The 27500-nt window shown below is 43.1% G+C and overlaps 1 protein-coding gene across 1 annotated transcript in view; it reads left to right on the top strand.

The window, feature by feature from the left end:
• Nucleotides 1-27500, top strand: part of npas3 (neuronal PAS domain protein 3) — a gene marked incomplete at its 5' end in the record, with an annotated part of 246393 nt that overhangs the window by 35106 nt on the left and 183787 nt on the right. The window lies entirely within an intron of this gene.

Raw genomic sequence — 27500 nt, 5'->3', positions numbered from 1 at the left:
GTGTTTGAAAAACATACTAAAAAGAGCAGACGGCAACCCTCCGGGTCTGAAATGTGAAGTCAGTGCTTCATGTGTTGAAGCTGCATTCTCTCTAGTGTCCACCAGGGGGCGACTCCTCTGGTTGTATAGAAGTCTATGAGAAAATGACTCTACTTCTCTCTTGATTTATTACCTCAGTAAACATTGTAAACATGAGTTTATGTCTCAATCTCTAGTTTCAAGTCTTCTTCAATACAGCATGATGTTCATTTAGTACATTATGGTCCATTTAGAGTCACACAGACCATAAAGCAGGGGACGCTTTAGGGCGGGGCTACACGGTGATTGACAGGTCGACACCAGAGACGTATACGGCGTCTCTACGTCACTCCTCCTCAGTCCAGATGGTCACTTCCTGTTCACTGGTTGCAAAAAAAACCAACATGGCGACGGCCAAATCCCCGAACTCGAGGTTTCGAAACATCAGTCCACAAACCAATGAGTGACGTCACGATGACATGGGAAGAGGAGCCAAATCTCATTGGCGTGTTTCTTCACATGTTTTCTCATCAAGACGTCCCACAAAAAAACGATGGTCTCCTCCAGATGTGAAAGAAGTTTTTTTGGGGTACATTGACAGGAAGCCATTTGTTGTGAGTTAACACCTCAGAACCCACCTGGTGATGAGGAGGAGATGGAGGGATGAGGAGGGGTTCTCTTCAGGAGGAGGATTGGTTGATTCATGAGTTCAAGCAGCGAGTCGTAAAGCGGCTCAGTGTTGTGAGTAAACGGGTGAATACACGGAGAACTTACACGTCTTCCAGTCGGTGCCGCGCTGAGTAATGGCGCACATTAGAAAGTAGAAAGAGAGGAGATGATAAAATAAACTACGAGTCCACAAAACTACTGCAGTACTTCACACCAATGCGATAGTGATTGTACAGGATGAGGATGTGTTCATGATTCTCAATAAAAGATGTATAATATTCACAGATAAATGTTGGTCAGAATTTATTGTTTTTTTAAAGTATCTGTTAAGAACAAACTGATTTTAAATGACATGTCGAATAAAAGGTTTTTAATGAAATATCACAACTTTAAGCTTCGTTTTGGCAGTTTTTTTCTGATAGAAGCATTCGTCACACATGGTGCGTTCAAGAGCCATCGGAAAGATGAAAATCTGATGATTACCTTTTTTACAGCTTCTGGCTGTGGTAAACGTAGTTTTGGCGATTGTTTTAAGAAAACATACTTTCTAAACCCGCCGGCAGGTTCCAAACTTCCAGCCTTTTTTCTTAAGGTGGACGTGAAACATAGCCCATGTTAAGGTGGAATGTGACTTTCTAGTCTGTTCTGAATCAAAACAAAGCTTGTGTTGCCGATCTGCTGTTAAGGTGGTATTTGACTGTTGGATAGGCAAGAGATAGGCCTTTAAAAAAGTGAATTATTTTGATAAAGTGAAGCCCATCCATCTGTTAAAGGGGATCCAAGACCCTCAAGACTTTTGCTTAAGGTGGCGCATGCTGTAGATTTTTATTAAGGTGGAATGTGTGTTTTACTGTTTTTGTGAGTCTGGTGTCTTTTGTAGAGAACTTCGTGCATATTGATAGACTGTAGTAATACACTGACTGTGTAGAAGTACCTCATACAACCACACTTCTAAACATCACTATCCTTTTGAAATTCAAGTCAAGGTGCACCTTAAGGTGGAATGTGGATACATCTGTTATAGGCTTCTTTCAAAAATCTGTGAACCTGTTAAGGTGGTATATTTGATTACCTGTTACAGTAAATTCTGGGTTTGTTAAGGTGGACTTGAGTCCCAGATCTTTGTTAATGTGCAGAACTTATAAAGTATAATCTCTTAGAACTTTCGTAGTTGAATCAAACTTTTATTTTAAGGTGGAAATACCCCGAAGACACACTTCTGTGAGAAGGAAAGAAGAAAAACACCCCAAAGCCATTAGATTCAGTTTGTCTCCACTGCTTCTGAGCCTGGAGGTTTTTCTATTTGTCCCTTTTTGTTGTGTGGGGGCATTTTGGGGAGACAGAGAGACAAATTGTAAATGTAGTGGGAGAATAAAAGGAGGGAGGAGAGATGGATTGAGAGTCTGGGGGAGAGGGGGAGAGAGAGGGGAGGACGTGTGTGTGTGTGTGTGGGCGATGGGAGGGGAAGATAAACGGCTCTTCTTTGACGGTGTGAGGCGTCGATTGAAACGACGAATATAAAGGCCGGCTTTCATCGGCCAATGGGCTGTTAGTGACACTGAGGGAGCGAGCCAAGCCGATTGGCCTGCAGCCTGAGAACACTTCCTGGGCCAGTAAACTGCACGCTCTGTCACCCCACTGTTCTCCCCCCTCTCTCTTTCATTCATTGTCTCTCTCCATTAATTACTCTTCCGCTCTCTCTCTCTTTTTCCTCAATATCTTTCTCTCTCTCTCTCGCCCTCTGTTTCTGTTTTTGCTCCCTCGTCTCCTCTCTCCTCTACCTTTATCCTTCCGTTGTCATCCTCCCATTCCATCTTGTCTCCTCCCTTGTTTCCTTTCCTTTCCCCTCCTCCTTATCTCTTCTCCTTTTTTCACAACATGTCATCTTGTCTCCTCTTCTGTCCTCCTTTTCTCCTCTCTCCATATATCACCCTGTCTGTTTCCTATCCTCCACTCCTTCCTTCTTTCCTTTTGTCTGTCTCTTCTCACCCATCTCCACTTTTTGCTCCTTTCCTTCTCTCGTCTACTCCCCTCTTTTTTCATCTTGTTTCCATCTCCCCTCACCTTTTTCTTCCTTGCCTTCTCCCATCCTCTCCACTCCTCCCTCTTGTTTCCTTCTCTCCCCCTCTTTCCTGCATTCCTCTCCTCACTCCTCCAGCTTTCTTGTCATCCTTTGGTTTGTCTCTGGTTCAGCTTCTCATGCCATCCTTAATTCCTTCGTCTCCTCTTCCCTCCCCCTTTCTCCTCCTCCCTGCTCTCCCTACATCTCTCTTCCCTTCTTCTGTCTTCATCTTCACCTTCTCCTCTTTTCCACCATGTCTTCTGCTTTTCTCCTCTGGTTTTGCTCCTTCCTCCCTACTCCTCCATTCCTTCATCTCATCTCTTTTTCTTCTCTCCTTTTCCTCTTCTCTTTTTTTTCTCAATGATTGCATATTAATAAACAACACTTACTGTAAATATCTCATCACTCATTTCCTCTTGTCCGCTCACACCCTTTTCTTCTCTCCTTTCCTCTCGTCTCTCCCCTCCCCCCTCTTCCTTCCTCCCCTCCCCACTTTTCTCTCCATCTATACCTCTTTCTTTTCCTTGTCTCCCTACCTCTCCCCTCCTCCTCTCCTCCCTTTCTCTTTTCCTCACTCCAGCAGAGAGTGAAAAGTGAAACGTCACCTTGTCGCATATCAAGAAAACATTTTCCCTTACAAATTGTTCAAGAAGAGTGGCGCGATGGAAAGAGTGTGAGAACGAAGGGGGAGAAATGGAGAGCGTTTTGGAGACGGAGGGGGAGAGAGAGAGGGAGAAAGAGAGAAAATAATTTTGCGATGAAGTAGAAAGAGAGGGAGCGTCGCTCGGCTGCCTCAGAGATCGATTGCTTTGCGGAGCTCCTGACAGGTGTAATTGTGAGGGCGTCATCTGTTCTTCTTTGCACAAAATACATTTTTTCCTCCCCCTCTCTCTCTTTTCTTTTTAGTTATTTTTTTTCCTTCCCTGTTAGAGTCGTCGCCGTCACCGACGCCTAATCTTCCCGCCATCATCCCATTCTTGCGCTTGCCACCGGACAAATCCCCCGTTATTTGAACAGATGGTCGGAAATCCATTCCGGTGATAAGTTGCCTCTAGTTAGCATTTAGATTACCTGCAAAAATGGAACAATTTACTACTCTGCCTCCCAGCATAACTTCCTCCCCTCCTCCTTTACCTCCCTAGTTTTCTTCACCGGCATCCCCCCTTCCTCCCCCACCTCTACACCTGCCACCTTTGGGTGCCCCCCCCCCCTCCTCCCTCCCTTCAGCTCCTTTTCATCTTTTGTTGTGGCTTTGACTGATTCTGTAACGAATTACGGCGAACTTTGACGAGTGTGTTAAAGAGTCAGAGGAGGGAGGGAGGGAGGGAGAGAGAGGAGGGAGGGAGATAGAAAGATGAAAGGAAAAGAGAGAAAGGAGGGAGGGATAAGTGGAGGAAAAGGATAGAAATACAGAGAAAAAGAGGGCTTAAGGCAACAGGAGGAGAGATGGATGGAGGGATGAGGATATAACAGGACACGAAGAGGAGGAAGCGGAAAGATTTAGGAAAGGAGATCTGATTCCCTGAAAAGGTAAGGAGGAAGTAAGGAAACCAAGGGAGGAAAAATATGGAAGGGTTAGTACAAGGAAAGGATAGAAGGACAGAGGAAAAGATGGCTTCAGGCAACAGGAGGAGAGGAGGGGATGAGGAAACAAAAGGGCAGAGGAGGAAAGATTCAGGAACGGAGATCTGATCCCAGAAAGGTGAAGAGGAAATGAAAATGGAGGCAAAATAAATGTGAGAAAGGGAAAGACAGTGAAGAGTTAGAGGGAGGAAAAGGATCTTGGATGGATGAACAGGAGGTTAGAGGAGGGACAATGCAAAGGACATGAGGAACGTAAGAGGAAGAGAAGAGGATGACGAGACAGAAAGGAAGTACAGAAGTGTACTTTCTCTTTTTGTTTGTATACTTTAGCTCCTTTCCTTACTGCACTTTCATTGCATTGTTCCCTTTGTTTACTTCCTCTCTCCTCTGGACCCTTTACACTTTCCTTTCCTTCTTCCTCTTTGTTTCCCTCCTCTCCTCTTTCATCAGGGATCACTTACAGGATGTGTTGAGTGTGATATATTTGCCTGAAAGTCTGTGAGTGTGTTAACACATCCAGGTGTGCGTTGAATATGACAGATAGCTGTGTGTGTGTGTGTGTGTGTGTGTGTGTGTGTGTGTGCGCGCGCTCCTCTTCTTCTCTGGCATAAATTATGTGTCACTCGTCTCCCAGAGCTGTGATGAGCGTCTGATTTGCATAATCCAGTTAGAGGAGTCAAATGGCGCTGTCTGCTAGCAGATTTGGCATGCTAGCCCTGACGCTAGCTTCATTAGCATGGACCATTACGGCACACACACACACACACACACACACACACACACACACACACACACACACACACCTTGCTACATCTGGCTCTGTGTCTGCATAGCTTTGTGTGTTTTCAGGTGCATTTATATTGACTATACACCACCTGCTGTATATGTTACACCTGCCTCATCTGGTGTGTGTGTGCGTGACACTCAGACATTTATTCATTGATTGAAATGAAATTGGCGGAACGTGTTTTTCTGTACGTTTTTCTCAGTGGACCTGTTGTGATCAGAGTGTGTGTGTGTGTGTGTGTGTGTGTGTGTGTGCAGTACACACGCTCTTGGCTCTTCAGCTAAACTGAATCTCGGCTCACGGCCTGAGGACCATCGATCCGTCCAACACTTAAGTACCGAGTGAGACGTCTCGACGCCTGCTGTGTCCAGATGAAATGTACCGATCGTCTTCTTCAAGCGTCGTCCTCCACATCGTGGTTAGAGAGACAACGGGCCCCTCGACAGACACGCAATCCACCATGCTTTCATTCACAAGAGACGGTTGTTGTTTTGTGTCTTTGTGGTCGTTTTGTGTGTCTTTGTGGCTGTTTGGCACCTTTTTGTAATTGTTGTGTCTCTTTAGTGTCAATTTCTGTCTCTTTGTGTTATTTTGTGTCTTCACTTGTTTCTTCACAACTTAACTTATTATGTTCTACGAAATATTACTATAATATTACAAAAGTCCAGATAAACTTCCGCCTTCAAAAGAAACTCGGTTAGGTTTGAGGCAACACAACTTCTTCGTTAGGTTTAGGAAAAGAAGGTGGTTTGGTTCAAATAACGACAGAAGTGTCGCAAGTTACGAAACAAAAACATCGTTGACTTCTCGTTTCACATGAGGAGCGAACCCCGGTCTCCTTGTAGTCATTTTGTGTCTGTTTGTAGTCTTTTCATGTCTCTTCCTGGTCTCTACATGTCTCCTCAAGTGATATTTTATAGCTGAAGACCAGGAGGGCCGCTGACACTTTGGGCCCTTCCAGGTACAGCACGCGTGTGCATTCTCTAGAGTAGCACTGGAACAACTCTAATCCTTGATGCTCAAATCTCTGACTCCTCCTCCGACACTCGGGTGTTGTTTCGGGGAATCAAAGGGTTTCGCTGTAGTTTTATGGTGAAAGTCACCTTTGCAGGTTCTCAGGTAGATCCTCACGCTGTACTTCTGCTTTATCGCTCTTACATTTGTAGTCACTTTGAGTCTCTCTCCTGGTGGGTCTGTGTCTCCTCAAGTGACATTTTCAGTAATCCATCCATGCTGACAATATTACATGGCCATGGTACAAATAGAGTGTGTGTGTGTGTGTGTGTGTGTGTGTGTGTGTGTGTGTGTGAGAGAGAGAGAGAGACACGTTTTGCATCCTCACACACTTCCCTGCAGCCTGTTAAGTATCACTTTAAGACCAGATGCTGCATGAACTCAATAATCCTCTGGAGGCTTTTCATGAAAATCAGTGGAGCTAAAAAGAAAGGAAGGATCGATACAGTTTCACATTATTAATACATTAATCTGCGCTTTCAGAGATGCCTGATGATAATTTCTGCAGAACCCCCCCGGCTTCCTCTGATATTGCACAGCGTGGTTGCGGTGGTAACGCGCTGTACGGCGAGCTGTATGGTCGGCCGTACCAGCTGGCGGGTCAGAGATCCATCGGGTTTGGTGTCTTATGAAGGTTTCTGACCTTTTGGATGTCACCTGATCACCGCTACACGCACACACACACGGCCCCACAATCCTTCAGTCCTCCCACAACAGGAAATTAAAGGAGCGTGTCGCGGCGCCCTCGAGCGCCTCGACTTTTTGATTTGTGCGAGGCCGCTATCGCTAATGAAAATCAGCGCGGCGCTCCGGACAACGGGGGGATGGGGGGAGGTTGGGCTGCTGATAGAGGGGCGACTGACTTGTTCACCAACACAACAGACTGCGTCTCCCGACAAGTGAGCACTGTAATCGCCCGGCGGGGGGGGGGGGGGGGGAGAGGAGGAGGAGGAGGGGGAGGAGGAGGAGGAGGGGGAGGGTCGGAGACGGTTCCTCTCTGATGGAGGCAAGTTACACAAACATTCAGCAGAATACTTTTTATGTTTGTCGGTCAACAAACTCAGAGACGCATTGATGCAGCATGGACTGTTTATAAGAAGTGTACGTAGTCATGGTGACGTCACTCATTGGTTTGAGGACTGATGCTGTGAAGCCTCGAGTTCATCGATTTAGCCATCGCCATCTTTGTTTTTTTGCATCCAGTGAACAGGAAGTGACCATATATGGACTGAGGAGTGACGTAGAGACGCCGTATACATCTCCGGTGTCGACCTGTCAATCACTGTGTAGCCCCGCCCTAAAGCATCCCCTGCTTTATGGTCTGTTTGACTCTAAATGGACCATAATGTACTAAATGAACATCATGCTGTATTGAAGAAGACTTGAAACTAGAGATTGAGACATAAACTCATGTTTACAATGTTTACTGAGGTAATAAATCAAGAGAGAAGTAGAGTCATTTTCTCATAGACTTCTATACAACCAGAGGAGTCGCCCCCTGGTGGTCACGAGAGAGAATGCAGCTTTAACACGTGAAGCGTCGGCTGCACAGGTTGCCATCTGTGCAGAAAATTTCTCCTTTCTTCTGTCATTTAAGTTTTTATTTCCTTGTATTCTTGTTTGGTTTTCCATTAATCTCTTTTTTTATTTTTAGGCTCTTCTTCCTCATCCTTTCATCTTTCTCTTGTTCTCTTCTTTAACTCGTGTCCTTCTCGTGTCTCGTCTTCTTCCTTTCTTTCCTCCATCTCATCTTTTTCTGTCTCCTCTTCTTTCTGCTCTGCTGACGTTTCTCCCATCTTTTCTTCTTTTTAATTTCTCCAACATCTCTTTTCTTCTTCTTGTTCTTTCTCTTCTATTCTTCTTCCTTTGTACTTCACCCTCTTTCTTCCTCTCTTCATCCATCTTATTTCATATCTTCCCTCGTCTCCCACTGTCTCTGGTCCTCCTCTTCCTCGTCCTCTCTCATTATTTCTGCCAGTATTTAGCGTGCAGCATTCAGACAAGGTCACGGATCAATTTGTGCATATTTATACATATATATTATACATATATATATATATATATATATATATATATCTGTGTGTGGCTCTGCCTCGTCTCATCCAGGCACTCAGCCAAGAGAGAACGTCTTGATCCTGCACTCAGGACAGTGTGTGTGTGTGTTTGTGCAGAGGACAGTATAATATGTCTAACGCTCTAATGGCTGACGGAGGGAGAGCTGTAGTGACTTTCACCGTGTCAAACCTTTATGTCCGTCCTGTGATATATACAGCATATGTGTGTGTGTGTGTGTGTAGTAAGCACTCACTTATTCACTTCTCCTTGTATCAGAAACTCTCATTGGTACACTGCACTGTGCGCAGTAAATTAATATTTTGGACAGGTGTTAGTCATCATTTTATGTCATCATTGATAAGCGTAGAGTTGCACAACGATCATGCAACAACACTGTTTTGGTTGCAAAATGTAAACGTCACTATATGGTGCACACATTTACACTCACAGGGCGTTTGTGTCCACATCCACATGGTCCCATCCTGTATCCCACAAGTTCTATTAAAGCCAGAGATGCTTCACAGAAGTCCTGTTTCTTATGAGCTGTCCGTCCAGAAATGTGTGCAGGCAACACAAATTGTTGTTTTACATTTCAGTTCATGGACGACTCCAACAGTCAGGATGTGTGGAGGTGTTGGAGGGTATTTTAACATCGGAAAGAGACAATTTCACACATGCCGTGAGCCCCTCCGCCGCCCCAAAGCACACACAGGCGCCTCGCGCAGCAGTCCCAGCAGAGAGGAGGCTCTATCTACAGGTGTTGGCTTCATTTTGACATGAAACAAATAATAACCGTAGCTGTGGTTCAGCTGCAGGACAGCAGTGAAGGCCCAGGTATAGAACGCACGGCCCGCCGCTGGTTAAATGATGAGAGCTTTTTCTACGCTGTTTCCCCCTGCTTCTCGTCTTTATGCTAAGCTAGGCTAACCACGTCCAGAACTCAGACATGATGTCTTTGTTTTAAAATAAACCTTTACAAATCTTCAGCTGTACTTGCTCTGTGTCTCTGCTGCTTCCAGTTAATGTAGCTCGCCCACACTGGTCTCTCTCTCTCTCTCTCTCTCTCTCTCTCTCTCTCTCTCTCTCTCGCTCTCTCTCTCTCTTTAATTTGACCAGAATATTTTGCTTTAATGCATTTTTTTAAATAAAGTCAGCGTTAATATTCAAAACTGCAGCTTATCAATGTTTCTCTCTCTGCAAAGCAGCCCATAAATATTAATGTCGATCGGCCACGCTTCCTCGATGCGGCGCCGCATAGAATTTGTGTGTGTGTGTGTGTGTGTGTGTGTGGCTGTGATTTTTAGGGAGCACGTGTGTTGGTATTTATTGTCAGTGTGTGTGATTGTGTATGCAGGCGATCCACAGTTTGTTTGTGTGTGTGTCAGTTTGTCTCTTTGTCAGTGTGTGTGTGTGTGTGTGTGTGCGGCAGAATGAGAAAGAGAAGCTAAATGCCCCTGCAGTAATTCTTTTCAGGAATAATTGCCCTGCATGTGGTCTGATGCTCACACTCAGACTCACACACACACACACACACACACACACACACACGCCGTGCCCACATTATAGTGCAGATACATTTGAAAATGCATCGTTTTCTCTCTTTTGGAGCGTATTTGTCAAAACTTCACAGATGTGATCCAGATGTTGGGCTGCAGTTTGATAGAACATATCAGATCTAATCCCTTATTCACCGTCAATAAATCAAGGTAGCCAGAAGAAATACAGATTATAAACATTTGAAGGAAAGCAGAGAAAAATTAAATATTGGGAAAGAAAGGAGAGTTAAAAAGAGAGACATAAGACAAGCGAGAAAGAAGAGGTGTAGAAGGTAGACAGTGATGTAGTGAGCCGTTATATTTTCTCTACTATACACAGACACACACACACTCTGACAGTTCATGGCTGTGAGCTGTCTCACACACACACACACACACACACACACACACACACACACACACACACACACACAAAGGGCGTCACTGAAAGTTATAAATATGAATTAGCCAACCGTTCATGCTGTGGATCCATATTGCAGAGTGCACAATGTGTACGTGTAAGTCGACCCGTCAGTTTATGCGAGCAGCTACAATACAACGTTGATGAGCCGCCATCTTTACCCAAAAAAACAAAAAGGAAGTAAATATGTTTTCCAGTCGAAAAATTAATCAGAATTCAGAATGAGGTTCATCAAAAAACATAGTTGTGAGAGATAAAAGGCCTTTAAACACCGGAGGCGTTTCTTTTGTGTGATTAATTCACACGTTAATATATCTATTTTTAAATGTTGTTTTTGTCACTACTATTTACATATAATGCGAAACCTTATACCTTTCACAATAAAAGCCACAGACATACGCACTCTTATTCCTCGTGTGAAACTAGAAGTCAATGTTTATGTTTTTGTCATATAACTTCTGTACCAAACAACAATGTTAATCATTGTAAACCTAAGTCGTTTTGTTGTCTCAATCTAACTAATTTGTTTTGTTATTTAAACCTAACAAAATAGTTTTGTTTTTTTAACCTACCTAAGTAGTTGTGTTATTTGAACCTACCTAAGTAGTTGTGTTATTTAAACCTAACTAAGTAGTTTTGTTGTCTCAACCTAACTAAGCAGTTTTGTTATTTAAACCTAACTAAGTAGTTTTGTTGTCTAAACCTAACTAAGTAGTTTTGTTATTTAAACCTAACTAAGTAGTTTTGTTGTCTCAACCTCACTAAGTAGTTGTGTTATTTGAACCTAACTAAGTAGTTTTGTTGTCTCAACCTAACTAAGCAGTTTTGTTATTTAAATCTAACAAAATAGTTTTGTTTTTTTAACCTAACTAAGTAGTTTTGTTATTTAAACCTAACTAAGTAGTTTTGTTGTCTCAATCTAACTAAGTCGTTTTGTTGTCTCAACCTCACTAAGTAGTTGTGTTATTTGAACCTAACTAAGTAGTTTTGTTGTCTCAACCTAACTAAGCAGTTTTGTTATTTAAACCTAACAAAATAGTTTTGTTTTTTGAACCTAACTAAGTAGTTGTGTTATTTAAACCTAACTAAGTAGTTGTGTTATTTAAACCTAACTAAGTAGTTTTGTTGTCTCAACCTAACTAAGCAGTTTTGTTATTGAAACCTAACTAAGTAGTTTTGTTTTTTTGAACCCAACTAAGTAGTTTTGTTGTCTCAACCTAAGTAGTTTTGTTGTCTTAACATAACTAAGTAGTTTTGTTGTCTTAACATAACTAAGTAGTTTTATTGTCGAAACAGTTGTTTCCTGTGAAGACTGATATTTATTTAGAAAAGACTATGCATTTAACGAGCAGACAGTAACACGTGTTGCTGGACTTTCGTAGGAAAACGAACAAAAACTTTTAGTAAGATATTGAACCGTTGTATGAAGATACGTTGAACTGTTTACCAGAGAGAACTCAAATTCACTCAGACCATTTCCCTAAAAGAAGCTCAATAATAATATCGTATAGCCTAAACTGTAACCTGGATAAACTACCAGGGTCAATAGGATCCTCCTAGTTGATCTTCTTCCTCCACAGATCTGTTAGAACCTTTTTATTGAAAAAGTGCTGCAACTGTCACAAATTTGCATCGCTCACGCTATAAACAGTTTCGATGCAAAATATTCACAGGTGAGTATTTCCACCATTCTGTCTTTTATTTGTCTTTTATAAGTCGAAAGTAGTAAGTGAAGTATAATTTATTTGACTAACCTGAAACAGGAGAACCTTTAAACTCCCACACACTCCCAAATGAACAGAATCCTCATTTAAATATGATTGTAGGACTTTGTTTCATTTCAGTATTTTGAACCAGATATCTCAGTGCACTAGTTTGCTCTCACCAGGCCTTTGAACAGAATAATACTGAACAAATACAGGAAGAAGTGCTGTTGTGTTGGGCCCATTATGGAGCAGACTTGTTCGTCATTATGATGTTATTGTTGCCAGCTGTTCGGTCTCTCTTGTCTCTTCCTGTCGTGGTGTTTCTGACTCCTGATCCGCCGTAAACGACCTTGACGGGCATTGGTTTTTAGGACGCTGTTTTGCTTCACAACTGTATTCGTCCTTAATGTGTAATGAAATTCACACATATACTAAAGGCGTGATTAGCATATATATTGTATTGACACAGTGGCAATATGTTCTCTCTCTTTCTTTATCTATCTGTCTTTTTCCCTCTCTCCATACCTTCCCCCCCGTCTGTGTTTGTGCTGCACTTTGAAGTTCAGCTTCGCTGTTTTCTGTAATTTTTTATCTGCAGAACACGCCGTCGCCACATTGCTGCGATTATTTACAGTAAAAATAAACATTGCTACAGACAGCTGGATGTTTTTCACCCCCCACATTTCAGTTTCACATCTCGGCTGAGCCGCTGTTGTTATTTCATGTAGTGATGTACAGTGGCGAGAGGTCTCACCTGCTACACATGGAAATATACTTAAACTCTGCATTCACTGATTAGAAGTGAGTTCAGGATTTAATGGTATAAGTTCTCATCATTAATCAAGATATCTGTGCAGATTAAATACATGAGTATGATGCAATACCTGTAAAAAAGAATAGGACTGAATGAGGACTGAATGCTTAACTAATTGTCTTCATGTGAGCTGATTTATTGTAGCGAGTAATAAACATATCATATTAGCATCATCGTCGGTCTGTACAGACAGAGGAATCAAGGAGCTTGTTGTTGAACCTGAAAGTGTTGGTGCATAAAATTTAACTTTGACTGTTTTAAGGGGCGTGTCCTGTAGTACTGTGAGACCACGGATAGAACGACTCGCTCCAGTTTGGTGTTTTAGCCGTAAGCATGTTGGTTTTTGGCGACCAGAAGTGACACAACAACGCAACTACAAAGTTATTTAACTTCCATGAAGTGAAAACAGTCTGTGAAAGAGTTAAAGACGAAAGCACGGGCACCTCCCAGACCGGACAACGCTGTAGTATCAACCTGTCAATCACCGTGTAGCCCCGCCCTAAAGCATCCCCTGCTTTATGGTCTGTGTGACTCTAAATGGACCATAATGTACTAAATGAACATCATGCTGTGTTGAAGAAGACTTGAAACTAGAGATTGAGACATAAACTCATGTTTACAATGTTTACTGAGGTAATAAATCAAGAGAAGTAGAGTCATTTTCTCATAGACTTCTATTCCAGAGGAGTCGCCCCCTGGTGGACACTAGAGAGAATGCAGCTTTAAGAGACTTGATAGTCGCATATTTCAGCAAATTACGGCAACCAGAATACATTTCTTCCTTTTGTCTTCATGTTTTTTTCTGAAGAGAAGTGATTTACAGCAGATATGTTGCTGTAATTTTTTTTAGCTGGACTTCAACGCAAGATAGAGACGAATCAATTATTTGTTCATTCTTTGGAATAGAATAGAACATAATAAGTAGTGTTATATAAGCTTTGTATATTCTGGTGAGGTATGGCTCTCTCTTTCTTTCTCTCTTTTCTTTCATTCATGGTGTCCATTAGTGCTCCTCTGTCTCTTTGCCAGCCATTCACACACACACACACACACACACACACACACACACACACACACACACACACACACACACACACACATACACACACACACACACACACACACACACACATACAAACAGACTGTGTTGAGTTCCCTTGGTTACCAAATGCCTTTTTCATTGACTGTCCGTTACCATGGAAGTGAAAGGACGAGAGGATGATTAGAGGAGAGGAGAGAAGGAGGTGAAGGAGACGATGGAAAAAAGGAAACACAAGAAGGACAAATAAATTGTAAGAGAATAAAAAGCAGGAGGGAGGAGAGTGAGAATGGAGAGGAGGAAAAAAAGATGAGGGGATAATTAGTGAAGAGGAAGAAGAGGAGCAAAGAAGTGGAAAAGAAAGGAAGGAGGAGGGAGTAAAGGAGATGAGGGAAAAGGAGAGAAGGGATGGAGTTGCAGTTCCTCTATTTCTATTTCCACTCCTCTCCATTTCATTTACTTTCACACACACACAGTGATTATGATTGTAGAAGCTCAGAACCTTGTCTCATGAAAACAAGAACTTCAGCGTCAGTGACGTTTTGAGGAAAACGTATTTTCTCTGTTTGTTTTTGATTTAGCACAAATAAGGAAGATTTCGACAAAAACAATGAAAACTACTGCGGAGACGGAATGGAAATACACTGAATGGCTATTGTTAAAAATATATACAATTAAAATAGCGTCCATCGACGTAGCGATAACGAGGTTTGAAATAATATTAGAATATTCATTTTAATACATTTAACTCTTGTAATTTTGTTGATGTATTGGGTCATTTTTTCTGCTGTATTCCTCTGCGTTAGTGTGCTCGGTTCTCCTCCGTCATCTTCCTCCTCCTCCTCCTTCCTTTTCCTTGTTGCAAATCAGATATGACAGGAAACATTGTCCTTGTAATGGAGACTCAGGGCACTCTGCCTCTGTGTCTCTCTCACACACACACACACACACACACACACACACACACACACACACACACTCCGTACCTGTTAGAGTCTCTAACCGACTCGTGTTGGATTATTTGTCTTTTGTCCGTCTCGTACATCGGATCGTTATCAACACAGTTTAACTCTTTAACTGCCAGTTGACGGAGCAGTTCAGTTATTATCTCAGCAGAGTTTAATTAAAACAGATTGATATTTGATTTTATTAATTCAATGAAGAGCTTTAAATCAGGCTTTTTAAAAGCTTTAACACATCAGATCATTTTTTTATTAAATACATTTCCAGCCTGCATTCCTTTCAGATTTTTTCAGTTGTTTAGTTTGAACCACATGTTCTCAGTTCTGAATCTGAGGTGCAACAGTCCGATGTTCAGTCATCCATAGAAAGAAGCAAACCTTTGAGGGCTTGAGTTTGCGATTTCACCGTCGCCATCTTGGATTACGGTTGTTGGCAACCAGTGAACAGGAAGTGACCATATATGGACTGAGGAGTGACGTAGACGCCGTATACGTCTCCGGTGTCGACCTGTCAATCACCGTGTAGCCCCGCCCTAAAGCATCCCCTGCTTTATGGTCTGTGTGACTCTAAATGGACCATAATGTACTAAATGAACATCATGCTGTATTGAAGAAGACTTGAAACTAGAGATTGAGACCATAAACTCATGTTTACAATGTTTACTGAGGTAATAAATCAAGAGAGAAGTAGAGTCATTTTCTCATAGACTTCTATTCAACCAGAGGAGTCGCCCCCTGGTGGACACTAGAGAGAATGCAGCTTTAAGAAACTTCCACATCGGCTTCACTTTAAAGAACCGGAGGTTGCCGCCTGGTTCAGAGCCACAGCTGAAGGTGTGTTTGGAGTTCCTCTTCATAGTGCAGCCACAATAAATCTAGATGATTCTGTTGGAACAAATAAATCATCTTCTGGCTGCAGTGCGACACTTTAACCTGATGAAGAAGAAAAAAGAGGACGAGCGACCGCGTGCAGTTGTTTCCCGACAAGTCAATTCCCATCTCTCTCCACATCTCTCTGTGGATTAGTATGCTTTTAAAATGTCTCTATCCCCCCAAAATCACTGTTTCAAAAAAAGTCGACTCTACAAAGGAAAGTCCCCCCCCCCCCCCCCCCCTCACCTCCCCCATCTCCTCCCAAAATAACACACCACGACTTTCTCTGTCTTTTAACCACGTTTTTTAGTTTTGCCCTTCAACTTGGGCTTCAATCCCGCACTCAGATGTTGGCTTCCTCGATGTTCGCCCCCCCCCCCCCCCCAAAAAAAACTTCAGTCCAAGATTTATTCCCTTTTCAACAAGTTGACGTCTGCATGGAGACGATGTTTTTCACTTCTCCTTGACTCTGGAGGATCAGGAGACGGAGGCAGGGAGGGGAAGAGGAAGGGATAAAAAAATAGAAGATGTGAAAACAGACAGCGAGAGGAAAATTTAGAATTTTTAATCTCTTGTATCGACTTCCTCGTTTCACAGATTGACTCAACAACAACAGACAGGGATGAACAAAAGAAGGCGAAAAGGTTAAATATGCAACAATATTGCCTCATTTGCATAACGGGCGTGGTCTCCCTCGAAACGCTTCCCCTCCAATCAGAGCGCAGGGTGAACGCCTCCGATTGGCTCGGACCTGAAGGGCACGGCGACCGCGGCCGACACACACCTCTGTGAATTATTAACGAGCGGCGTCAGTCTATCCATCATTTTAAACACACACCCTCGGCCAGATAACTGTATGAACACAGATATGAACGCAGACGGACAGGAGGAGGAGAGACGAATCTGTCTTCTGTCTTCTTTATCAGCTGAAAGGAAAAAGAGGAGACGAGCCGCAGTGAACTGGGTGGTTTCACATTAAGCTGAACGATTGTATCAGCCAGACGTGTCTTTAGTGTATTTAAATGGGCTCTTAGCAAGGTTAAAGCGGCTGCAGTCGCTCGCTCACTCTTCTGCTTGTTTTCAGCTGCAAATTCAATCATTTTGCATTCCTGCGTTTTACAAATCGATTTGTCTTTACTCCCGACAGACGGTGGTTTCAGTTCATTTGGGTAAAAAATCAGCTCAAAGATCTTGAATTTGCTGCCGATTGACAATAATTTAGGATTTAGTCGTAAGTTTAAAAAGTGAGACATTTTATGGGGAACCAAGTGATGTTTTAGGTCTCAAGTAAAAGCTTAATACTCGCGAACAAAATCCTAATCAGTCCAACCGTCACTTGCAGGTGAGAATCATTGTTTTTCATGCACGGATTCATTTTGATTATCTTCTAGAACTCGTCTTCTTTCAGACCAGAGGAAAGAAAACGTTTATTTTACTGCTTTGTCTGTTTGTGGCTGTAGATCTCTAGCATTACTTAATCATGTTCAGTTTTAAGCTAAACCTTAAATATGTAATTTACTGTAATTTGGTATCAATCCCACAAACTCAATTAGTATTTAGTCGACGTGACAGTGAGACAGGAAGTACGAAGTGCGAGAAGTTCTGCAAAAGGTGGAGTTCAAACAAATGCAGGACTCTCACCCGGGAGACCGCTGTTCATGTCCCGCGTTAAACCAGCCGTCGACTTTGATTTATCGGTTTTGTAACTTCCGTACTTAAGCAGCACCACTTCTACATTTATTCTAACCACAAATCACAATCTTTTTCAAAACCTAACAAACTAGTTTCCCGTGAGGACAGAAGTTTATTTTGAAAGGACTGTATGGGTGTAACGAGCAGGAAATGACACAAGCAGCTGGACGCACAGGAAAAGAGAGAGAACGTTTGGTGAGATACGTTGGATAGAGACGGGCTGGCTCCGTGACGTGAATAAATGTGCAGTCCTCTTGATGTGCAGTATGTTCAGCAATCACGTGTTCAATGTCTTCTTTCTGTCAAAGACACAATCTGTACGTTGGTAGAAATGGTTGCTACGAAGCGTCCGCCCATGAACTTTGGTGTCTGGCTGCGCGTCTCACCTTCCACTAGAATAAGTGGGCGTGTTTTCCTGTAGTCTGTACTCCAGATTATCCTCCGAAGAAGCGACTCGTCTGCAAACAGAACAACGTTCCACGTTCTCCTCTAATAACTCAGGACGCTCGGACGAGCCTCTTCAAACAGGAAGACGCCGCGTCGATAAGCGGCCGCTGAGACGCAAAATATCTAAAGTGCGGCGGCGGCTGTGTGTGTGTGTGTGTGTGTGTGTGTGTGTGTGTGTGTGCCTGCCTGAGTGAGCGTGAGAGAGATGAAAGCAATTCTATTCTCCAGCTGAAGCCGCTCATCCTCTGTTTTCACACTGTGAATGTCAAAGAGCTCGGCCCGTCACTCAACCTCCAAATGTGCGTGTGTTTGAGAGGAAGTGTTTGTCCAAATGTGTGTGTGTGTGTGTGTGTGTGTGTGTGTGTGTGTGTGTGTGTGTGTGTGTGTGTGTGTGTGAGGGAGGGATAGATAGAGTGTATTGTGAGTAGCCAGAGGATCTGTGTGAACAGTGATGTGTGACAGAGAGAGTGAGGGAGAGATTTTGGAGCTCAGAGAGAAAGAGAATGAGCGATCAAGCTGTAGAGAGAGAGAGAGAGAAACCAGACGGGAGGAGAGAGAGAGGGAGGTAGACCGAGGTAGACAGACAGAGCTGTGATCTGTGTCTGACTCTGCTGGATTCACTGGATGAGACACTAAACTCTTCCTCTCTCTCTCTTTGTCCTACCCTCCCTCGCTCTCCCCCTCCTCGTCTTTCTTCACCGTCTTGAAGGCGTTATAAAAAATGGACGACCTAATAACCTTCCCAGAGTCGCCTTCATCCAGAGGTTGTTACTTCACACGGAGGGAGAGATTCCTCCGGACTCGTTTACTCTCCAGCTAAGATTGTTGCGCTTCAATGAAGTTCACCGTAGAACAGGAGGTGTTCAGACGTTATGGTGACGTCACTCATATCTGTGTGAAGGAACAACAATATTTATTGGATATTTTAATGCTATTTGTTGGTAATAAGAAATATTTTAGTTTTCAACATTATGTCGTCAGATGAATCACATTTTACAGGAGGAAGATTCATCTCCTAAAAGAAACACAAGAAACTGACTAACACACCTGCAGAATGTTGGTTGTGTCTTCACAGCCTTTTGATTGGTATAACACTGTGTGTGTGTGTGTGTGTGTGTGTGTGTGTGTGTGTGTGTGTGTGTGTGTGTGTGTGTGTGTGTGTGTGTGTGTGTGTGTGTGTGTGTGTGTGTGTGTGTGTGTGTCAGCAGCAGGGATTCAGTCCGATCCTGTCTTACCTCTGAATGCCTGTGGTGAAACCTGCTGGAAACTCTCCTCTGTGTGCGCACAATACACACACACACACACACACACACACACACACACACTTGTTTGCTGCGTCCTGCTGGGATGTCTGGCGATACAGAGAGGAGGTGCAGAGAGAGAAAATAGCCGTTTTCTTGTTTTCTCTCCTGTTTTATCAAATAACATTCATGAAAACTGGAACAAAAAATGATGTTTCACTTCTAAAGTTTCTTCTCCTTTTCTTCCACTTTGCTTTTCATCCTGAACTCTTATTTCTTCTCCTCTGTCCTCTCCTCTCTTGTTTCCTCTCCTCTCTTCTCCTCCCTTTTTTCCTTTCCTCTCATCTTTCTCCTCTAGTTTCCTCTCCTCAAAATTCCCCTCATTTCCTCTCCTCTCTTCTCCTTTCCTCTTCTATCCTCTCCTCTGCTGTCTCTAATCTCCTCTCCTCTGATCCCTTGTTTCCTCTCCTCTCCTCTCCTGCTGAATGTCAGAATAACCTCTTGCCCAGACATGAGGAGCGCTTGTTTTCTCTTATCTGTCAGGTGACATGCCCACTCACGGGGGGGCTGTTTAAGCTTCACGGCTTTTTTTGAACATCAAACGCACCGCGAGCAGTTCAAACACCATAACGTCTCTCTGTGATTCTTCAGATATAAAAACGCTGGTGAGCCAAAAGTCTGAATATTCCACCTCGTGCAACATGGAGGAGCCAGAATTATAGATTCATCTTCTTCTGTCTAATCTGTCCGCAGCCAAGTCGTCCTGGATGCTGGTTTCAAAGCTGCTGTACAAGGAAACATGCCCCCCACAATGATGACGTAAAGTCGCATCAATCATTTGTCGTCCTCAATTAACTCAGTCGAGTGTGAGAAATATCAGCATCTCCTTCAGTAAATCAACAAGAAGGACACAAGATGAACAAACACATGGAGGTCAACAGAGAGACTTCTGCAGGAAGTGTTTGCACAAAGAGAGAAATATGAAACAAACAAGCCGACGCTTGAGCAAAGAGAAAGCGTGATCGGTTCGTACGACACCTTATGAAAAGTTACTCCTGATTATTTGTGAGTTTTACAAAAATCCAGCAACACGTGTAGATTTCTGCTCGTTCCATGAATACTTTTCAAAATAAAATCAGTTAGGTTCATTCAACAAGTCTACTGAGTTGGGTTTCAGGGAAGAAGGTGTTTGAGTTCAAATAACTACAGAAGTGCCGTCACTGAAGGACACAAAAACATCATCGTGGACTTCTAGTTTCACACGAGGAACGAAAGATCTCTGCTCGTTGGACTCATCCACCGTGCTGTCTTTATACGGCCTCCTTCATCATTACGTTGATATCATACAATAAACCTTCGTAGGACATCTACGGATAACGGACAGAACAAAGGTGAAAAAGTGCCGACGAGGAAGAGTCTGATTTACTGTACCAGCGACAGGAAGTAGCCTCTTTAAGAGAATAAAAGCACCTTGTGTGTCTCTTTCCTTTCACCTTCGTTTGTTAGATTCCTGTGCCTCTTCATCTTCATCCTGTTGACTCTGCTGAGAGCTTTTGTTTCCCGCTCTGCATCCGTCCGTCCGGCCGGCCGCCTGCAGGACTTCAGAGCTTTCCTGCGTCATGGTAGAAAGAAAAGAGAGATGCTGAAGCTTCGCCCTTCATCACACTTAGCGCTGCGACCGCTCCGCTCCTCTAATGGAACTTCATCCATTTCAAATGACAGAATCCATTACGGCCGCATGCACTGGATTTATTCTTGTTATTTGCTGATAATGTGTGCAAACTAAACTGAGACACATTTTTTCTTTTCCTTTTTTCTTCTTTGCTCTCACGCTCGGGCTGATGATTAACTTGGGAAGAGGCGGCGCATGTTGGAGGTTTAAGAGGAAACACACATATATTTAGAGAATAACGGCGGTTAAAGGAATAGTTTTCAGTCTGTCCTAAAAAACAGGGCTTCATTCATCGGATCATTCTGTCCTAACCTGAGGCCATATAGGAAGACATTCTTTACAACACAACCCAAAACTCCCAACGTTCTTAATTCCCCGGCGTTTAAATAGAAGTTTAACCCTCGAATAGTCGACTGGTCTAAAAGTAAGAAAACATTCAGAAAACTACGAGATTGGAGGAAAATTAAATGTTTGAAATCACATTTGCCAGGCAGGTCTCATCCAGCATTCGTAGCAGTTGAAGGAGTAACCTTTTATACAATATCATACGAACCGTTGTAAAGAGACATGTACCAACCAGGAAGAGACACAAAACAACCAGGAAGAGACAAAACAACCAGGAAGAGACACAACAACCAGGAAGAAGCTCAAAACAACCAGGAAGAGACACAAAACAACCAGGAAGAGACTCAAAACAACCAGGAAGAGACTCAAAACAACCAGGAAGAGACACAAAACAACCAGGAAGAGACAAAACAACCAGGAAGAGACACAACAACCAGGAAGAGACACAAAACAACCAGGAAGAGACACAAAACAACCAGGAAGAGACACGACACAACCAGGAAGAGACACAACAACCAGGAAGAAACTCAAAACAACCAGGAAGAGACACAAAACAACCAGGAAGAGACTCAAAACAACCAGGAAGAGACACAAAACAAACAGGAAGAGACACGACACAACCAGGAAGAGACACAAAACAACCAGGAAGAAACTCAAAACAACCAGGAAGAGACACGACACAACCAGGAAGAGACTCAAAACAACCAGGAAGAAACTCAAAACAACCAGGAAGAGACACGACACAACCAGGAAGAGACTCAAAATAACCAGGAAGAGACAAAACAACCAGGAGGAGACACAAAACAACCAGGAAGAGACTCAAAACAACCAGGAAGAGACACAACAACCAGGAAGAAACTCAAAACAACCAGGAAGACACAAAACAACCAGGAAGAGACTCAAAACAACCAGGAAGAGACACAAAACAACCAGGAAGAGACACGAAACAACCAGGAAGAGACTCAAAACAACCAGGAAGAGACAAAACAACCAGGAAGAAACTCAAAACAACCAGGAAGAGACAAAACAACCAGGAAGAAACATAAAACAACCAGGAAGAGACACAAAACAACCAGGAAGAGACACAAAACAACCAGGAAGAGACACAAAACAACCAGGAAGAGACACGAAACAACCAGGAAGAGACACGAAACAACCAGGAAGAGACTCAAAACAACCAGGAAGAGACACGAAACAACCAGGAAGAGACTCAAAACAACCAGGAAGAGACACAAAACAACCACAAAGACGCATTTTGCAACATTCAATTCGTATTTAAAATGCTGCTGTAATCAGCCCAATGTCACATGTACTATGTGATGAAACTCCAGCGGGGACTGTTGTCTAAGAAGAGTCGGGGTTTAATAACCCGTGTTTAACCAATCATTTGTATCTCATCTTGTAAGTTTAGTAAATCGTCCTGCTTCATTGATTCATAGCATGCTCGGTTCACCAGAGTTAGTCAGTAGCATGCATGCTAGCTGGCTTGCTAACGTTAGCTGTAAGCTGGTTTCAGTGGGCTGGTCCAGGCGATTAGGAGAGAACCAGACTAACAGCTGTTCACTCGTCCTGCAGAAAGACACCCTTCATGTAGCGGGCGAGGACATCGACGGCTCGTCACGTCCGATCGTTGGTTTAATCCTCCCGGAACGTTAAATATTAGACTTAGTTTAAAATCTCAGCAGTCATTTATTTCCCTGCTGCAGGACAAACTCACTGATCCTTTATTTAAGCCGACGTGAGAGGATTCATCGACCAACACAACGCCATTAGAGCGGCACGTTATGTAAACGATGAGCTTTCTGTTTGTCTCACAATGTGGTTCAGAACGGGACGAATACTGGACCTCAGGTGTTTCCTCAAGTCTAAACCCTCACAAAGTATTTTAACTAGAATCGAAATGCATTTCTAAATGTTGCCCTTATTTAAAAAACAAGTCTTCACTTCTCAATAAAATGACTTATTCAAAGTAATCTTTGTTTTCCAAATGAATGTTCTCTCTTTGTATTCTGCATTTTGACTTCCCAACATAACTTCATTAACGTCACTTCTCAAGTTATTTGAATCTCTTCCTGAAACTGACTAAGTAGTCTTTTTGTCTCAAGCGGACGAACTTGTTTCCCGTGAAGACGGGAGTTTATTTTGAAAAGACTGACGAGCAGAAATTGACACGTGTTGCTTTTAGAAAGATATCGAGATGCGTTACGATATCTCAGCAAGGCTTCCAGTGAACCTCTTTAAATTAGGCACAAACTTCCACTTGGACTCAAAGATGAACACATTTGAAATTGGTGTTCAAAAGTCACTGCGATCTCACAAAATATGTTTTTTTCCGTGATTTAAAGAGTTCAAGTACAAATTATTACAATTAGACGCAAATGTCTAACAGGATGAAATGATGACGTCATGGATGTAAAGTGAGACGTGTCATGAATGTGTCTTTTGTCTTTACTTTTCAAAGATGTCCTCAAATCAAAAGCGTCAGTCTTAAGATCTAAAGCTCAAGTCGTCCTCACAAAGATGGTGAAAGAACTCACACTTTGTGTTTCTGAAGGGATTTAGTTTGGGAGTTAAACTCTCCTCCAGCTTTACTGCAGCACTGGAGCGAGACTGACCGGCTAAACCCGGACCAACACATCCCGGCCAGCTGGGGACAAAGTGTGTGTCTGTGTGTACAGGTGTGTATTACCTGTGTGTGTGTGTGTGTGTATACCACAGGGTGTGGATTTGAGCCTGACCCTGGAAATGTTGAACATTCTCATAATAAACGGGGTCTACAGCCAGTAAACAGGGGAGCAGAAGTGTGTGTGTGTGTGTGTGTGTGTGTGTGTGTGTGTGTGGCGTCCACAGTCGCTAAACTGACACATTTTCAATCACATGGTTTATTCCGGGGAAATTGTCGAAAAAGAGAGAAAAGGGCAGATTTCTGCGGCTCTTTGGGCTACAACAGGACAAGCCAGGATTAGTTTTTCACTGTGTGTGTGTGTGTGTGTGTGTGTGTGTGTGTGTGTGTGTATTCTAAGACAATGCCCTGGTAGCCAATTTGTAATATATAGTCGGCCTTGAAAAATGGCCCAGATCTCCCCTTCGCTGTCTGCAATTTAGCTCTGCCGGCGCCCGGCAACACCCATTGTACTGCCTCCCACCACTGCCATTTTGGCCTGATGGAGTGTGTATTTCTACCGTGTGTGTGTGTGTGTGTGTGTGTGTTTGTTTACTTGCTTATGTTCATCTCAGTGTGCATTTACCCATGAGTCTGTCTTTTGTGTGTGTGTCGGCGTGCGCAAGCGAGCGACTGTGTTTATACTCAGGTTATTGAATTTCTGCTGCTTGTGCACCAAAGTGTGTGTGTGTGTGTGTGCGTGTGTGTGTGGGGGGGGGGGGTTGCGTCGTTGGTGTGTGCTCACAGTTGTGTTTATTCTGTGTGTAGAGTTGATTTTCTCTGTGTGTGTTTGATGCAGTTACTCGACCACTTTCCAAAATGACACCTGAATGCATCAATCTGGAACTAATGGACAGATTGATGAAAGAGAAAAGGGAGAATGGAGGGATGATGAAGAGGGAGAGAAGAAAAAAAGAGAGAAGATTGTTAGGATGCAGGACAGAAGGGGGAAAGAGAAGGAAGGAAAGAGGGAGAGTGATTTGTAAATAGGTGAAGGAGGGATGGAGGTAAAGAGGAAAGATGGAGTAAGATAATGAAAGAGAAGCACGGAGGTAAAGAAAAAACAGGAAGGATGAAATGATTTAAGGATGTGAGAAAGAGGTGTAAAGAGTTATTCACAATGTTCTGTGGGTGGATGAGAGGAGGAGAGAGGGAGTGAAACGGTAAGAAGGAAAACGGATATGGAGCGGGGACAAATAGAGAAAGATGGAGAGAAATTAAGGAGGAAAGGAATCAATGGAAGGAAATGGGTGGAGGTGAAGGAAACATATTAGGGATGAAGTGAGATGTGAAGAGAAGGAAGGAGGAGAGGAAGGGAGGAGAGTTATATGGAGATAAAGGAAAAAGGAGGGATGGACTAAGTGAGAAAGGGAGGGAGTAAAAAGGAAGGAAGCATAGCTGATGAGAGACAGGGAGAGACCGGATGGCAGGAAGTAGATGGATGGAAGTTTAAGAATGAGGAGGACGAGAGAGAGAGGGAAAGGAGGAAGGATGGAAGAAACGGAGGGAATCCTACCTAAAGAGAGACAAAGGGGGAGACAGGATGGCGGGAAGTAAATGGAAGGAGGTCGACAAAATATAAAAAGGAGGGATGAAGGGATGATTTAAGGATGGATTGACGAGGAGGAGATGTAAGAAAGGAAAAGAAGGAGAGGAGAGAAGTTGCAGGGGGAGATAGAGAGAGGGATGGGAGGAAACATGAAGGAAGGAAGCAGGAAACGGGTGGAGAGGGTGGAGCTATTTGAAAACAAAAATAGAAATTGAAACTTTTCGATCCACGTTTGGGACGTGGGATGATGTCATATTTGATAACTAATAAGGTACTAATGTATTTACCCCCGAGAGGACTCGGGTCCACAGCAAGTCCTCCGACTCTAATCATCCACTTGTTTGTGCTTCACTGACTGCAGGCTGATATGACAATCCAGACTCTCGCTGTACAATCAGCAAAGTACACCGAGAACCGAGCGGCCCTCTTCTTTTTATTGTTCTCTTGTGTTCCTGCTCCCCGACAGCAGCGATATGTTCCCTAGTCATGCATCAAGAGATCAAATCTAAAAGTAATACAATCTCTGGACTTACATCTCGCTGGTTTAATTTGAAAACCCTCCTCCCCCCTCCGACTCCCTCTGCTTTCCTCCTGCACGGCTTTAAAAGAGAAATAAGTAATGCCGGCGGTGCCCTCGCCTCACCCCTCTGACAAGAACAATAGCGGCCGGCTCGCCTCAGAAAACTGTGTTTTACAATAATACTCGTCCACAAAGCAAGACCGACAATGTCAATGGTTTTATGGAGCGCTACACCGTGCGGCTAATGTTCTCCTGCAAGCCGGCACCGCTTCACTGCCTCTCCGGCTCCCTCTCTCTCCTCCTCTGCCGGTGTCTCTCGCCCTTTCCCTCTCCTCTCTTTTATTCTCCTCTTCTCGCTCTCTCTCTCGCTCTCTCTCTCTCTCTCTCTCTCTCTCTCTCTGTATGAAAAATCCATTCCGGCATGGGTTTTGACAGCCTGTCTTTGGTGGGTGTGTAAAATTCAAAACTTCACTGTGCATAGTCACTTTTGTGTTTTGCATTTCACTATATTCGACGTGTCACTTCGCCTGCCTGTCGACTTTCGGTCTGCAGCGTTCATTTTTTCTTCAATATCTCCAAAGACACGAGCGGTTTCAGGTGACCAGGTACATCTCCCAACTCACCGGACACTTTTACCCGCCAAAAAGACATTTTGTTCTGCGCATGTTCATAAATACAATTGTTTTATTCATCGCCTCCTTTAATGCACGTTCTTTTAACCCCTATCATCCAGTTTAACCATCTTGATTCCAGGTTGTTAAATCATGTTATTCCATCAAATGTGCAATAAGTATCAGTTTGTTTCAGCACCTGATGTAAGATTCATGATTCTCATATTGAATAAAAATAATAAAACCAAGTCCAGAACCACTGGGCAACATGAGCAACGAGACAAGTTTCACTGTTTGGCAATTTAATTTCTGGCAATTTGATGAAACGTGTTTGGTAAAGCGTCACTCAAACACTTCATAACCTGAGATAATAAGGACCTTAAAGCAGCACACCTGTGTTTAGTCAGTAAATACACATCATAGTTTTTTATACTGACACATTTGAACTGTTTTAGCAGCGCTGTGTGTTGGAGAGAATCTGCCGATACGATACGTACCATGATAGAGTTTACCATTCAATGTATTGTAATACTGTATGCAAGGCGATGCATTGCAATATTTTAACCTCATTTTAGGAAAACTGTCATAATATAAAGAACGCACCATCTGCAAAAAACAAAGTGCAATCACAGCTGTAACATCCGAGAGCTGCTGTCTGCCACCAATCTTTGCATTTACGTGATTAATTAAACTTCAATTCATCGTACGTTAACGTTTTGCATAGTAACGCAGTTAAGAAGTACTCCACTGATGTAGTACTGCGCCTCCATACTGGGTGTGATTAAACTGATCTTGACAAGTGGAATCTGTGGAGTGCCACTTTAAGGTGCAGAATGATTTGAGAAGAGTTTCCTCTACAATGTAACGCTCTGACTATGAATGAATGAACGTTCACTGGGATGGATTACAGAGCTCAGGTCTGCTAATAGGTTTTCATGTGCTACAACAATGAATGAAAAAAATATGAAACAGCTGCACAAAATGTCTTGCAATAAATGTGCTAAAACATGCAAAAGCTAAAGTGTAGCTGCATTTTAACCCGAGAACTGGTTGCTTTCTGGTCCTGAACTTGAAATAGGACACTTCTATGTGTAGTTACTGTCCTAATAAGAGCGCAAAGGTTTTTAATGCAAACAAACTGGGAGGAAACAAACCTCCAAGCAGCTCACTTCATCCATGTTCAACAATGTATTTTACACAAATATCCTCAAAATTCAGACTG

The sequence above is a fragment of the Melanostigma gelatinosum genome (genome assembly GCF_949748355.1).
Source record: "Melanostigma gelatinosum genome assembly, chromosome: 16".
Taxonomy (NCBI): domain Eukaryota; kingdom Metazoa; phylum Chordata; class Actinopteri; order Perciformes; family Zoarcidae; genus Melanostigma; species Melanostigma gelatinosum.
This window is presented reverse-complemented; position numbering and strand designations above follow the sequence as displayed.